Genomic DNA, 13,338 nt, shown 5'->3' with positions numbered 1-13,338 from the left:
AAAAAAAAAAAAAACCATCTAAAAGTGGGCAAAGGAGATGGACAGGTTTTCATTAACAAGCTGAAGGCAGCCAGATTTTATCTTAGAGCATTAGGTCATAGGGTGTAGATTAGTGATCATAGAAGCTTCCCCAGTTAAGTCGGTTTACCCCACATTCCTTTGTCTTTACTCTAAGTGTTTACTCATGTAAACTTTGTGATGGATGGTCCTCTCAGGGGGAGGTCGAAGGGGGATTACATGTTAATGATGTTCCTTCTGGGCCAGGAAACCAAAACCTTTTATCATTTGTAAAACAACTCTTTTAACAATGTTAATTATCCACAAGTGTGTTGACTTTGAACTTCTGTTACTAAATCTATTAAATGCAAGGAGGAACAGGGAGTAGTTGTCAGTTAGCTGCAAATGCCCTTTCAGAGCAACTGATGACCCCCTAGCCCAACTCTTACACTGTATTCTGTGTCTGAGATTGTGTTTATTCATCTGTCACTCAGTCATGGTCTGCAGGACAGACTTCTGCAGATGATGATCAACATTGCAGGTGGTGACCCTGACGCGACCAACAACACAGCTGGTGCCCTAGTGTGAGGAGAACTGACGTGAATGATGCTACATGCAGCTAGCTAGTAGAAGACCTAATATTCATACTTAGATCTGCATGATTCCAAGCCTACATATGTTCACTATATCACAGAACCTCTAAGCAAACAATGTTGATAGTTTCTTTTGAAGTTCTACACAGATAGGGAAAAGCAAATAGTGAGCACTAAGCAAACTCACTTGTATGCCATCCACAATAGTAAGCTATGTAAAAAGAATTTGAGGTAAGATTTATCATACCTTGTCTAAATAAATGGACAGAAAAAGGCAAGATAAATCAAGATGAGGAATAAAGTTAGAGCAAGAGCTGTTACTTTGACCATCAAGAGCTCTTAGCCACAGGGTAAGACAAAGATTCACAGAGACAGGCAAGGACTAATCTAACAAGCAGCACTAGAGAACACTAATATAAAGAGTAAGGATGTTGATTCCCCACCTTAAGGCCCAATTTTATATTCCCTGCTCAAACTGAAGGCCAAAATACCAGCATAATATACTGGAGAGAATTACGCTTTTGATTCAGAAACACACAGGGTGGAATATTCACTCTACCAGCTCTCTGACCCAACGCCAGTAGTGTTTACAGTGTGTTCTTTCCAGTGTTATACATGTGATACAACTAACACTTCTTAAGCAAGAACTATGTGCTAGCCACTATGCTAGGCTCTTTACAAACATTGTCTTTTAATCCTCAATGCTGAGAGCAAAATACTATTTTTAACCCTTTTTTAAAAGATGATGAAAATAAGTTTGGGAGATACTGAGTGATTTTCCCAAGGTCATAAAACTACTAAGTGGCAGATAAAAAAATAAATTTAAGTCATTGTACTTCATAGCATTAAGCTATGCTGCTCATCACAGAATATTTGATAAGGGGTGTGATGGATTCTCAGCTGTGTTTTAAGAAAAGCACATTTTTGGCAGCATGAAAAATGAAGGATTTCTCGATTAGACATTGGGAGTCCAATTACAAGGCTGTTGCAATAGAATTATGGCAGTGGCAGTGGAGAAGAAGGGAAATGTACCATAGTTACTGAAATTGCTGCTAGAGAACCAGAGAGCTAATTCAGCTCAGAAGGGCAAGGTAAAGTAAGGGATTTCTGGATTTGAAGACCTGGGAAATGGTGCTCATTAAGAACTGAAGTAACACCAAAAGGAGGTTGATTGATCATCTTTGGTGCATGTGAAATGGATGGTAAGCAGAAGATGGGCAGGGAAGGGAGAAAGTATATTCCATTTTAGACATGTTGAATTTGAGTTGTTGGTGTTGGGCATATACATTTATTATATGCACAGCTATTTTACAGTAAATATAATAGGAAGATAAAAGATTATTCTAAATAATTCAACTGTGAAAGTAAAACATCATGTAAAATTGAATTTATAAGAGTGAATATAATTAAAGGTTGTTGAAAATTATAGCCTAGCCTATCTCAGAGAGTCATTATAAAGATTTAAGTAGATAGATATGAAATGTGCAGTAAACTGCAACATGGTACACAAATAGGAATAATTGGCATGTTTTTATGAATGTGTGATAGACAAGTGGACATTGGGGGCAAGCTACTAAAAAAAATCAGTTTGAATGATAAAGATCTGAAAGTTGTTAGTATACAGGGACTCTGAGTGGTGGAATATATTTTATCTTTTAACCACCTTATTTGTATAACTTGAAAAAAGATCAAATCAGAACCAAGAAATATATGAATTAGAGTATATTTGTATTACAAACCTGACTTTCTACTAAACCTTCAAAGTGTAGCAGCCCTTCTAAAGTCACACAGGATAGGAAGCATTTCTTTTGCTGAATCTGTTAGGAAGAAATTTATTTTTTGTCCCCCCACTGCCTAGTGCCTCACACCACAGGAGTTACCTCATTTATAGTGCACTTTCTTTTGAAAACCTGGAAATGAGAACAAGCTAGATATATCCCATAAAATGGCTTTTGTGGATTTAAAAATAAAGATAGCATTTGGCTAATTAATAAGTCATTGTGAAATAATTTTCAATGAAAAAAGCATATTTAAAACAATTATGTGGGAAGAGTAATATATAGAAATTTTATTGTTCTATAAGTACATCTAATAGAGTTTAGGAATATTACAGAGAAAATTATTACATGAGCAGAAAGAGTTAATATGCAATTGAAAGCATATCTATCTACGTAATTAAATGGGAAAAGTAATCATTATTTAAAAGCACATGGCATAGGCAAAACGAATAGGGTCATTTTCATAATGCCTTTGTGGGTTATGAGCCAAATCTTCCCTAAGAATATGAAACAATGAAAATGAAAAAGTTACTCAGTCTCCTGAAGCTTCTCTCATATGTAACTGCCCAATTAGCCAGGGGTAATATCCAATTCTATCTAAACTACCTGTTTCTTTGCACACTAAAATGAAGCATTTAAAAGGAAGTATCTGCTTGCAGCATTGCGAAGGCATTTCCTGTAGAGATTATGTATTCCAAACCTGACTTTACAGATAAGAAAACTGAGGATCAGAGAGAGGTGGCAACTTGTTCAAGGTCACAGGAGAGGAGTAGAGCTGAATCTAAAGCCCAGTGCTATTTTCAGTTCACCATGCTGTCATATTTGTATTTTTTGGTCTTATATATTAGTTTTTCCTACCAAAACGTCTGAAATCTGAAATGGTGGTTCCTGAAATGTGTTCTGCAACAAAAGCCAACATAGCTAAAATTTGTATGTCTTTCTGCTTTACCCTCTACCTATCTAATAAGAAGAGAGAGTAAAATTGAATTGAAGTAACTAAAAGTTTAAAATTACAAGCAACTATGTCAGTTGAGACAGCTGTATCATCCTTTGGTCCTTTGTTCTTGGTACAATAGGGTGCAAGAAACAGACTGTCACTTCAAGTAATCCAATGACTCCATACTTGGAATGTACAAAATTAAAATTTTTAGAGAGTATGGATGTCATATACTCCAATGGTATCTTATTTTCTAGGATTATTTCCCCTTTTGAAAACTTTTCTGACTGAGGATAGTGTTCAAAAGTAGAGACTATTTTCGTAATTTCTAAAATATCTAAAAGAACAAAGAGTGAAAAATTCTTCAACATTTTTAAGGCTAGAGGACGACTTGATTATAATGATCTACTCGCAAATTTAAAAATATAATTTTTAAAAATACTGTTCTGTAATATGTACTTCAGGAAAATTTTATGCAAATTTCAACAGTCATATTAATCTTAAACACATTAGAAACTGATAGAAATACCTAGAGCACAATTAATCAATTTGAGATCTTTGTTTTACAATGCCAATCATTTTGGATGCTTTTTACACAAAAATGACCAGTCACTTTAACATTATGTAGACATGGCATTTAATATTTACCTCAGTAAAGAATCTGCTTAATTACATGTTTTCACAACTCAAAGTGCAAATGTTTTTTAAGTTTTTTTAATATCCATTAGGAAAAAAAGAATTTATGCTACAGAGTTTTCAGGGGTATGTACATGCTATAATTTCTGTTAAAAATGCAGACCAAAAGTTGACTCATTTGCAGCCAAAATGAAGCAATAGGAACCCAATTTGCCTTCCTCCTCAAAACAACTAATAAAGAAGAGAACAAAGTCTATTAAAGAAAGGCTTTCTGGTACTGGATATCTGGCAATGCAGGGCAGTGAGTCTAGAAAGAGAAAGAAAAATTGAAGTGAGCCCTACAATTTCCCCAGCTTACTGCCTGAAGAGATTTTTTTTTTATGATTCTGAGAGGTGGAACTTAGGCAGAGACCAACAATATCCCTGAAGTGAGGAGAAAAAGCTGGAAACCCAAGGAGTATAAGAAAACTAGAGTTCATAGGGCAGAGTAGAAGAAGTTAAATTCCTGGTGAGTACAGTATAGAGCTTAGGTAGCTAATCCCTTCCTTCACCCAATCTTTATTCAAAGGGCAGACCCAAAGAATACTGGGGCCCCAGTGACTCTCACTGCACCTTTCTCTTAAGGCATGGATTTCATGCTTGGAGATACAAGCTGAGACTACCAGTAGCTACTACCCCTCATAGTGCTGAATGTGATCAATTAGAGATTTTCCAAGTGTAGCAGCAGTCCCCATATAAAGAAAGCTCTGAGTAAGTCACAAGAAAGATAGGCAACATTATAGGCAAGCTAATTCACCAGAGAGAACCAGGAAAAGAGACATCTACTTAGAGCCCTACTGGGCTGAAAACAAACCTCAAAACTTATCCCTGCCTAGATATAATTGGATCAGACAGTGGAGCAATTTATGCCTCAGAGCACTGTCAAAACAATAAACAAGTAAAACAGTAAAAAAAAATAAAAACAATTTAAAAAGAAGCAAAATTAATTAGCAGAGCCTAAAAGTGGCATTGAATAGAATTGAAGCAGACAGGTTAAAAAAGAGATTAGAAACAGAAACCTTCTAAAACCTCTGTCATTCCTGCTATGTGCATGCCCAAGGCTGCACCTTCTGAGGAACAACACAAAAGACTTCACACTGCAGGAGAAATTGACGTCACAAAAATACACTACTCAAGCAACAAAACAAATAAGCAAATCAAAGCATAAATAAGCCCTAGTATTGAAGAAACAGAATCAGTATGCAGAGTTGCCACAAGAAATTACCTCCAATGTTCATTTTTCACAAAATGTTATAATACGTTGCAAAGAAACTGGAACTAGTCACTCATAAAGAAGAAAAACAAAAAGTAGGCAACAAAAAATAAGAGAAAGACCAAATGTTATAATTAACACTTCAAAGTAGCCGTTATAAATGTGTTCAAAGAACTTATGGAAGCCATGCTTAAGGAATTAAAGGAAGCTATGAGAAAAAATATCTCTTCAAAGAGTGATAAATAGATAAAAATTATTTTAAAAGAGGGAAGTAAAATTTATGGAGTTAAAAATTACAGTAATCGAAAAGAAAAATATATAACCAAGGAATTCAACAGTACACTTAAACTGAAAGTAGAAAGAATCAGAAACTTGACTATAAATACAGCTTATGCAATCTAAAGAACAAAGATAAAATAGAATGAAGAGACTAAATAAACCCAAAGTGAAAAGTGGTACATTTTTAAGCACACCAACATATATGTAGTGGGAGTAGCAAAGAAGAGGGGGAAAAAACGGGAAAAGCAAATATAAAAAATGACTGAAAACTTCCTGAGGTTTTTGGGAAACACTAATCTTCACATCCAAGAAGCTCAAAAAAGTTTTGAACAATAAACTCAAAGAGATACACACAGATCATAGGAAAAATGTTGACATATAACATAGAAAAAAAATATATTGAAATTGGCAAGAGAAATGTGACTCATCACATACAAGGAAATTTATGCATAATTGACAGTTAACTTCTTATCAGAAACAATGGAAGTTAGAAGGCAGTGAGATAACATAATTTAAAGTGCTCGAAGAAAATAAAAATTTCAAGAATATCAAAGAAATCAAACAAGAATTCCATAGTCATCAGAAATATATTGGTTGGGCACAGTGATCTGTAATCTCAACACTTTGGAAGTCCAAGACAAGAGAATCACTTGAGGCTGAGTGTTCAAGACCAACCTGGGCAATGTGACAAGAACCCATTCTACCAAAAAAAAAAAAAATGCAAAATATTAGCTGAGCACGGTGGTGCATGCCTATAGTTCCAGCTACTCAACAGGCTGAGGCAGGAGGTTCACATGAGCCAGGAGTTCAAGCTTATAGTGAGCTATGATCGTATCATTTTACTCCAGCCCAGGCAACAGAGCGAGACTCTCTCTCAAAAAATAAAAATAAAAATCTTCAAAAAATGAAGGTCAAATATCAACATACTTAGATAAACAGAAACATGGATAATTCATTTCTATAATACCCACTTTGCAAGAAATCCTTAAGGAATTTCTTCAGGATGGAATTAAAGGCACACACACACACAAAAAAAGAAAGGTAATGATGTTCTTAAAAAGACCACATATATGCACATTTTTATTATTTCCTCTCTTAATTGATTTCAAAAGGCAATTGTAAAAAAAAACTATATATGTACAAACCAATATGTATGTAATTTTATTGTGAGCCTTATAAAATAGAGAAATGTAATATATTTGACAATAACAGCATAAAGGATGTGGGTGGAATGGAAGTTGTTTTAGGGTAAGAAAATGACATCAGATGGTAACTCAAATCACAGGAGTAAAATGAAAAAAATAAAAAATACTTTATAAAACAGACAAATACAACTGTATTAGTCTGTTCTCCTGCTGCTATAAGGACATACTGAGACTGAGTAAATTATAAAGGAAAGAAATTTAATTCACTCACAGTTCCTCAGGCCTGGGGAGGCCTCAGGAAACTTACAATCATGGCAGAAGGGGAAGAAAATATGTCTTTCTTCACATAAAGGCAGCAAGAAGCATTGCTGAAGTGTGGAGCAAAAGGGGGAAAATCCCCTTATAAAACCATCAGCTCTTGTGAGAACTCACTATTACAAGAACAGCATGAGAGTAACCAAACCCATGATTAGATTACCTCACACCAGGTCACTCTCCCTACAGATGGGAATTATGATAACTACAATTCAAGATGAGATTTGAGTGGGGACTTCACCAAACCATGTAAATAACCAACTCCATAAACATACACTAGGTCTCCTATTTTCTCTCAGATTCTTTAGTAGTTATGACATATCAATTAATAAATATAACAATGTATTATAGGGTTTATTATATGATATGGGCTAAGCTACAGGCAGGCTTGTTTGCAGATGAGTACCAGGGAATAATACATCTGTGAGGAGCACACCAAGAATCAGAAAAATGATGCAAACATTGTTGGGGGGTTGGGGAGCTAGGGGAGGGATAGCAGGGGATGGGGAAATTGGGGAGGGATAACATTAGGAGAAATACCTAATGTACATGAAGCAGGGGGATGGATGCAGCAAACCATCAAGGCATGTATATACCTGTGTAACAATCCTGCATGATCTGCACATGTACCCCAGAATTAAAAGTGTAATAAAATTAGTAAATAAATAAAGGAGCCTTAAAAGTTAAAAAAAAGAAAAAAGATTCAAACATATGCCTCAGAAACTATTCCTTCAAAGGAGTCAGAATTTATTTGAATTAGTATTTATTAAAATTACTGCCCCAGAGCATGTTGAAAACAGTAAAGCAATCAGCTAGTAATTAGTGGAGTTCAACAGTTGGGTGTGGTTAGGGAAAGGGATGAAAAGTGTCATACGAAAACCATTATCATCTCAAGGTGACTGTGAGCATATCCAATACTGCAATTCCCTGAGGAACAGTATAACAACATCAGACTGGTGACTGTGTGTGTGTTGAGAGAGGGAGATACACTTAGCAAAATAATCTAGTCAATTGCTAAATAAACTATAAAATAATAAAATAACAAGTCTGTGATGATCAGTACCCATAGTGCTTTGGTTCATTATTTTAAATACCCAGTTTCCAATAAAAATGCTATGAGACATGCAAAAAAAAAAAAAAAGTATGACACATACATCAAACAAATAAAAAAGACCATATAAATTGCCTGTAGGAGACCATATGCCAGATTTATAAACATGTTCCTAGACATTATGGAAACCATGATTAAAGAAGTAAAGATATAATGACAATGTCAAATCAAATTGACAATATTAGTTAAGAGGGAAAAATTATAAAAAAGAACTAAGTGGAAATCATGGAGTTCAAAAGTACAGTAATTGGTATAGAAAAGTTCACCACAGGGCCTTAACTGACAGAAGAAAGAATAAGTGAACTTGACAATATGTTCATAGATATTATGTAAACTGAAGAAAAGAGAGGAAAAAAAGAATGGAGAAAAATGAAAAGAGCCTCAGAAATATGGGATACCATTAAGTATACCAATATATGTGTAATGGAAGAAACAAACAAGAGGTGATACAGAAAGAAGCTTAAAAATAGTCAAAGAAATGGTTGGAAACTTCCAAAATTCAAAAACATAATAATCCACAGATTAAGGAAGGTTAGCAGCCTCTCAATAGAGTAACATAAATAGATACCAAAACAAACACATTATAATAAAAAATGTTGAAAGTCAAAAACAATCTTGAAAATACCATGAGAAAAATGACTCATTACATAGATGGAAACCTAAATACAATCATCATCTGACTTCTCATCAAAAATAATGGAGGCAAAAAGACAATGGGATAACATATTCTAAGTGCTCAAAGAAAAAAGCTGTCAACCAAAAACGCTATGCTCAGCAAAAATGTCTTTCAAAAATGAAAGACAAATAAAGACATAAACAACCGAAAGGAATTGTTGATAGCAGAACCACCCTACATGAAATACTAAAAAAGTTGTAAGTGGTAAGTTTGAATCTAAAAGAAAATCAATAGTGAAAAATGGTAATTGTGTAATTTTAAAACACAGTATATTTTTCTCTCAAGTTATTTAAAAAGCAGTGGTAGAAAATAATATGTATAAAATGCACTGTTGTGTCTAACTATATTAAAATGTAATATACATATAATATATTCGTCAATAACATCACAAAAGAAGTGAGTGAGAAAAAATTGTTTTTGGCTAAGGAAATGACAATAGATGATAAAGTAATAATTATAAAAATGATATTGTTTTCTAATATTAATAGACATAATTCTAAGCACTCAAAGAAAAAAAGCTGTCAACAAAGAACCCTATCCAGATGTATGTTATAATATACAACAATAATACCACAAAAAAGAGGAAAAGGAATACAGCTAAATAAGTGTAATATTTCTATAAACCACTGGAATTAAGCTAGTATAAATCAAAAGCTGAACCAAATAAATTAAGATGTATATAGTAGGAGTAACATTAGCAAGATTGTAGAGTACAAAGACTCAGATTCTCCATCCTCCCACAGGAGCAGTGATTCAACAAGAAAATATGGACCAGTTCCTTTAATGAGATATCCGGACCAGTTAAGAAGCTCCTGCACTCCAGGTAAGCATGAAACCAGCTGCAGTAAAGACGGTAGGAAAATTTGTGGCACCTTTTTGCCAATGTCTGCCATCCAACACATTGCCACAAGATTAGGAGGAAACTCCAGGCTCTCAGCTTCCTGGGGAGAGAAAGAGAAGACTGAACCATATGTTAAAAATTCAGGATTTTCAGGGGACTCCCGAAGGGACTCATTTCTGTCTCACGTGTCTTGTAGTACACATGGGATATAGCATAGTCTAGATATCTGGAGGCAACTGCAGACAAACAAACAAAAATCTGGGCTGAAGTCCACTGTTCCAGAGAATCTGCAGTACAGAGGCTAATACAGCATGGCAGCCTCTCACTCAGGTAGTAAGTTAATACTGGAGTGTATATCCAAAGCACTGGTTTTATGAGGGAGGGGCTGCCAGAGGGCCTAGTTTCTGTCTAGCTTGACTTGGGGCACTGAATGAACCTGGCACAGTCTGTATGTCTAAGAACAAATAATAGCTGAGGTTTTCATGTCAGAGTACTGTGGGCCACTGAGAACAAAAAAGAGCTGGGGTTTTCATATCAAAGTACACACAATACAACAGAGAGACACCAGAGGAAACAAGAGAATATGAGCTCCTGAAAAAATAAATAGCAAAGTCCCTCCAATTAGGAATCACAATACACAAACTCAGAGAAGAAACATCCAAATAAAAGGGTTAAGAGGTCCCCAAAATTCCTTACTGGGCTGATTGGTGAAAGTATTTTCCTATACAAAGACAGTAACAGCTGTGAGAGATGATGACTGTTTTCTCAAATGTGTGGGTACCAATACAAAGCTACAGGGAACACATAGAAAAAGGGACACATGACTGAATCAAAAGAAAAACACAAATCTTCAGAAACTGACCTTGAATATATATATACACTATATACAAAAATATATATAATATATATACATACATATGAATCATAGGTATGATACATAAAATATATATCATATATATGAACTGAAAATATTTCCAAAAAATTATAACAAAGATAATTATTTCCTCAGGAAAATTATACATTAAAAATAAGAATTTCAGTAGCAATAACAACTATAAATATATATTTGTGAAAGGTAAAATATATTTGTCAAATATAAATAAGAACAAAACAAAATTTTTGAGCTTAACAATGCAAATAACTAAAATGAAAAATTTACTAAATAAGCATTCAATAGTAGATTTGCTCAAGCAGAAGAAATAATCAGCAAATATGAATACAAGTTATTGGAAAATTATACAGTGAGATGAGAAAAAAGAAAAAAAATGAGAAAGTGAAGAAAACTAAACAGATAATGGAACATTATCAAACAGATCAATAAAGAATCATACATAATCACCATATTGGGTTTATTCCTGGGATGCAAAGATGGTTCAATATGCAAAAATAAATTAATGTGATATACTACATTCACAGAATAAAATGTAAAAATTGGCTGGGCATGGTGGCTTATGCCTGTAATCCCAGCCCTTCGGAGGCCAAGGCAGGTGGATCACCTGAGGTTGGGAGTTTGATACCAGCCTGACCAACAGGGAGAAACCCCATCTCTACTAAAAATACAAAATTAGCCGGGTATGGTGGTGCATGCCTGTAATCACAGCTACTCAGGAGGCCTAGGTGGGAGAATTACTTGAACCCAGGAGGCAGAGGTTGCAGTGAGCTGAGATTACACCATTCCACTTCAGCCTGGGCAACAAGAGCAAAATTCCATCTCAGAAAAAAAAAGAAAGATAAAAATCACATCATCATCTCAATAGATGTAGAAAAAGCATTTGACAAAATCACATTTTCATGATAAAATCTTTCAGTAAACAAGGCATAGAAGGAATTTATCTCAACATAATACAGGCCATACTTGAAAGTCCAAAGCCAACATCAAACTCAGTGGTGAAAAACTGAAAGATTTTACACCAAAATCAGGAGGAAGGCAAGGATGCTGACTCTGACCACTTCTATTCAAATTGTACTAGAGTCCTAGACAAATGTATTAGGAAAAATTAATAAATTTAAGTCATCTGAATCAGAAAGGAAGAAGTAAAAATATCTGTTTGAAGATGATTTAAACTTTTATGTGGAAAAGACCAAAGAACCCCCCCCCAAAAAAAAAACTATTTGCAACTTGTAAGAAATGTGTAGAACATAGGCTTAAAATATTAGAGGCTATACATCTGTGACTGCCACAACAAATTGCCACAAACATGGTAGCTTAAAACAATAGAAATGTACCACCTTCCATTTCTGGAGTCCAGAAGTTCAAAATCAAAATGTTGACAGGGTTGCACTGCCAATTCACGCACACACACACGTGCACAAACAGACAAACATAGGACTAATAAATGAAGTCTGTAAAATTGTAGGATACAAACTCAACATACAAAAATCAGCTGCATTTACATACACTAAGAAGGAACTATCTGAAAAAGAAATTATGAAAGCAATTCCATTTATAAAAGCATCAAAAAATGAAATAGAAATAAACTTAACCGAGGAGGTGTCAGTAACAATGAAATGTATAAATCTGAGGAAAGAAACTAAAGATGATGCAAGTAAATAGAAAAATATTTCATGCTTATGATTAGAAGACAATGTTTTTAAAAACAACATACTTCACAGAGTGACCCACAGATAAAATGCCATTTCTATCAAAATCCCAATGGCTTTTTTACAGAAATAGAAAAAAAAATCATAAAATTCACATAGAACCACAAAAGATTTCAAATTGCCAAAGTAATAGTAAGAAAGAATAAAGCTGGAGGAATTATACTTCCTGGTTTCTAAATATATTACAATGATACAATAATTAAAACAATATGGTACTGCCCTATAAACAGGCACACAGACCAGTGGAACAAAATAGAAAGCTCAGTAGTAAACTCAGGTATATATGGTCAACTGATCTTCAAAAGTGTATTCCAATTTAAAATGGTAGACTGAAATGTGAAACCTAAAATTATAAAACCCTTAGAGAGGGAGACCCAAGATGGCTAACTAGAAGCAACTAGTATGCGTCACTCTCACAAAGAGAAGAAAGTGTGGCATGTAAATACTAGCTCTTCAACTGGAACATCCAAGTGGACACATTGGCATTTATCAAGGAAACAAGTTGGCCCACAGAAAATGGAAAGAAGAGAAACAAGACAACCACCCACCTGGGAGTGGCACAGAGCCAGAAGAGACCCCTCCACCATGGAGTGAGAGTCCCTGGGGATCCACACTTCTGCCATGGACCTTTGCAACCCTGGACTAAGGAGATCCCCCATAAGTTCCCCCAACTGTGCCTCCAAACTAACATGGAGAGCTACATGTATCTGGGCAGAGCCACAACTCAGGCACATCCACCACTCAAGCACATGCAGAGTCCTGGGAGCCTTTACTCCCTGGGCATCCCAGCATTAGTGGCTTCATCTCCAGCAGTGACAGAGTTCAGGCTCTCTCAGATGCCCCCAGCAAAGTGGCTGAATCCACAAGGCTGAGCATCTACGCCCTGAAGGCTTCATCTTCACTACATCTAGCAGGAAAAGGCCCACTGGCTGGGGACCCTAGAATGGCCACCCCAGCATCCCCAGGTTCTCAGCCTGCTAGCAGCTCTGCAGTTTTCTGGGATGGAGCTCCAAGTGGGAGAGACAGGTTACCATTTTTGCTGCCCTGCAGCCCTTGCTTCTGCTGCCCTCAGATTCTGAACACCTGGATGTCCAGGCAGAAATCTGTTGCAGAAGTGGAGAACACATGGAGAACCTCTACTAGAGAAGTGTAGAAGGGAAATATGGGGTTGGAGCCC

General features: G+C 35.5%; 1 long non-coding RNA gene across 1 annotated transcript in view; it reads left to right on the top strand.

Annotated features, from left to right (window-relative positions):
* The window catches only part of LOC119467151, a 202,287-nt gene extending 192,751 nt beyond the window's left edge, over nucleotides 1-9,536 (top strand). The window contains exon 3 of the long non-coding RNA XR_005195687.1: nucleotides 9,463-9,536. This is a non-coding gene — a long non-coding RNA (uncharacterized LOC119467151). The remainder of the gene's footprint in view (nucleotides 1-9,462) is intronic.
* Nucleotides 9,537-13,338: the final 3,802 nt, after the last annotated feature.

This window comes from Cebus imitator, unplaced genomic scaffold, assembly GCF_001604975.1.
Source record: "Cebus imitator isolate Cc_AM_T3 unplaced genomic scaffold, Cebus_imitator-1.0 Scaffold262, whole genome shotgun sequence".
Taxonomy (NCBI): Eukaryota; Metazoa; Chordata; class Mammalia; order Primates; family Cebidae; genus Cebus; species Cebus imitator.
This window is presented reverse-complemented; position numbering and strand designations above follow the sequence as displayed.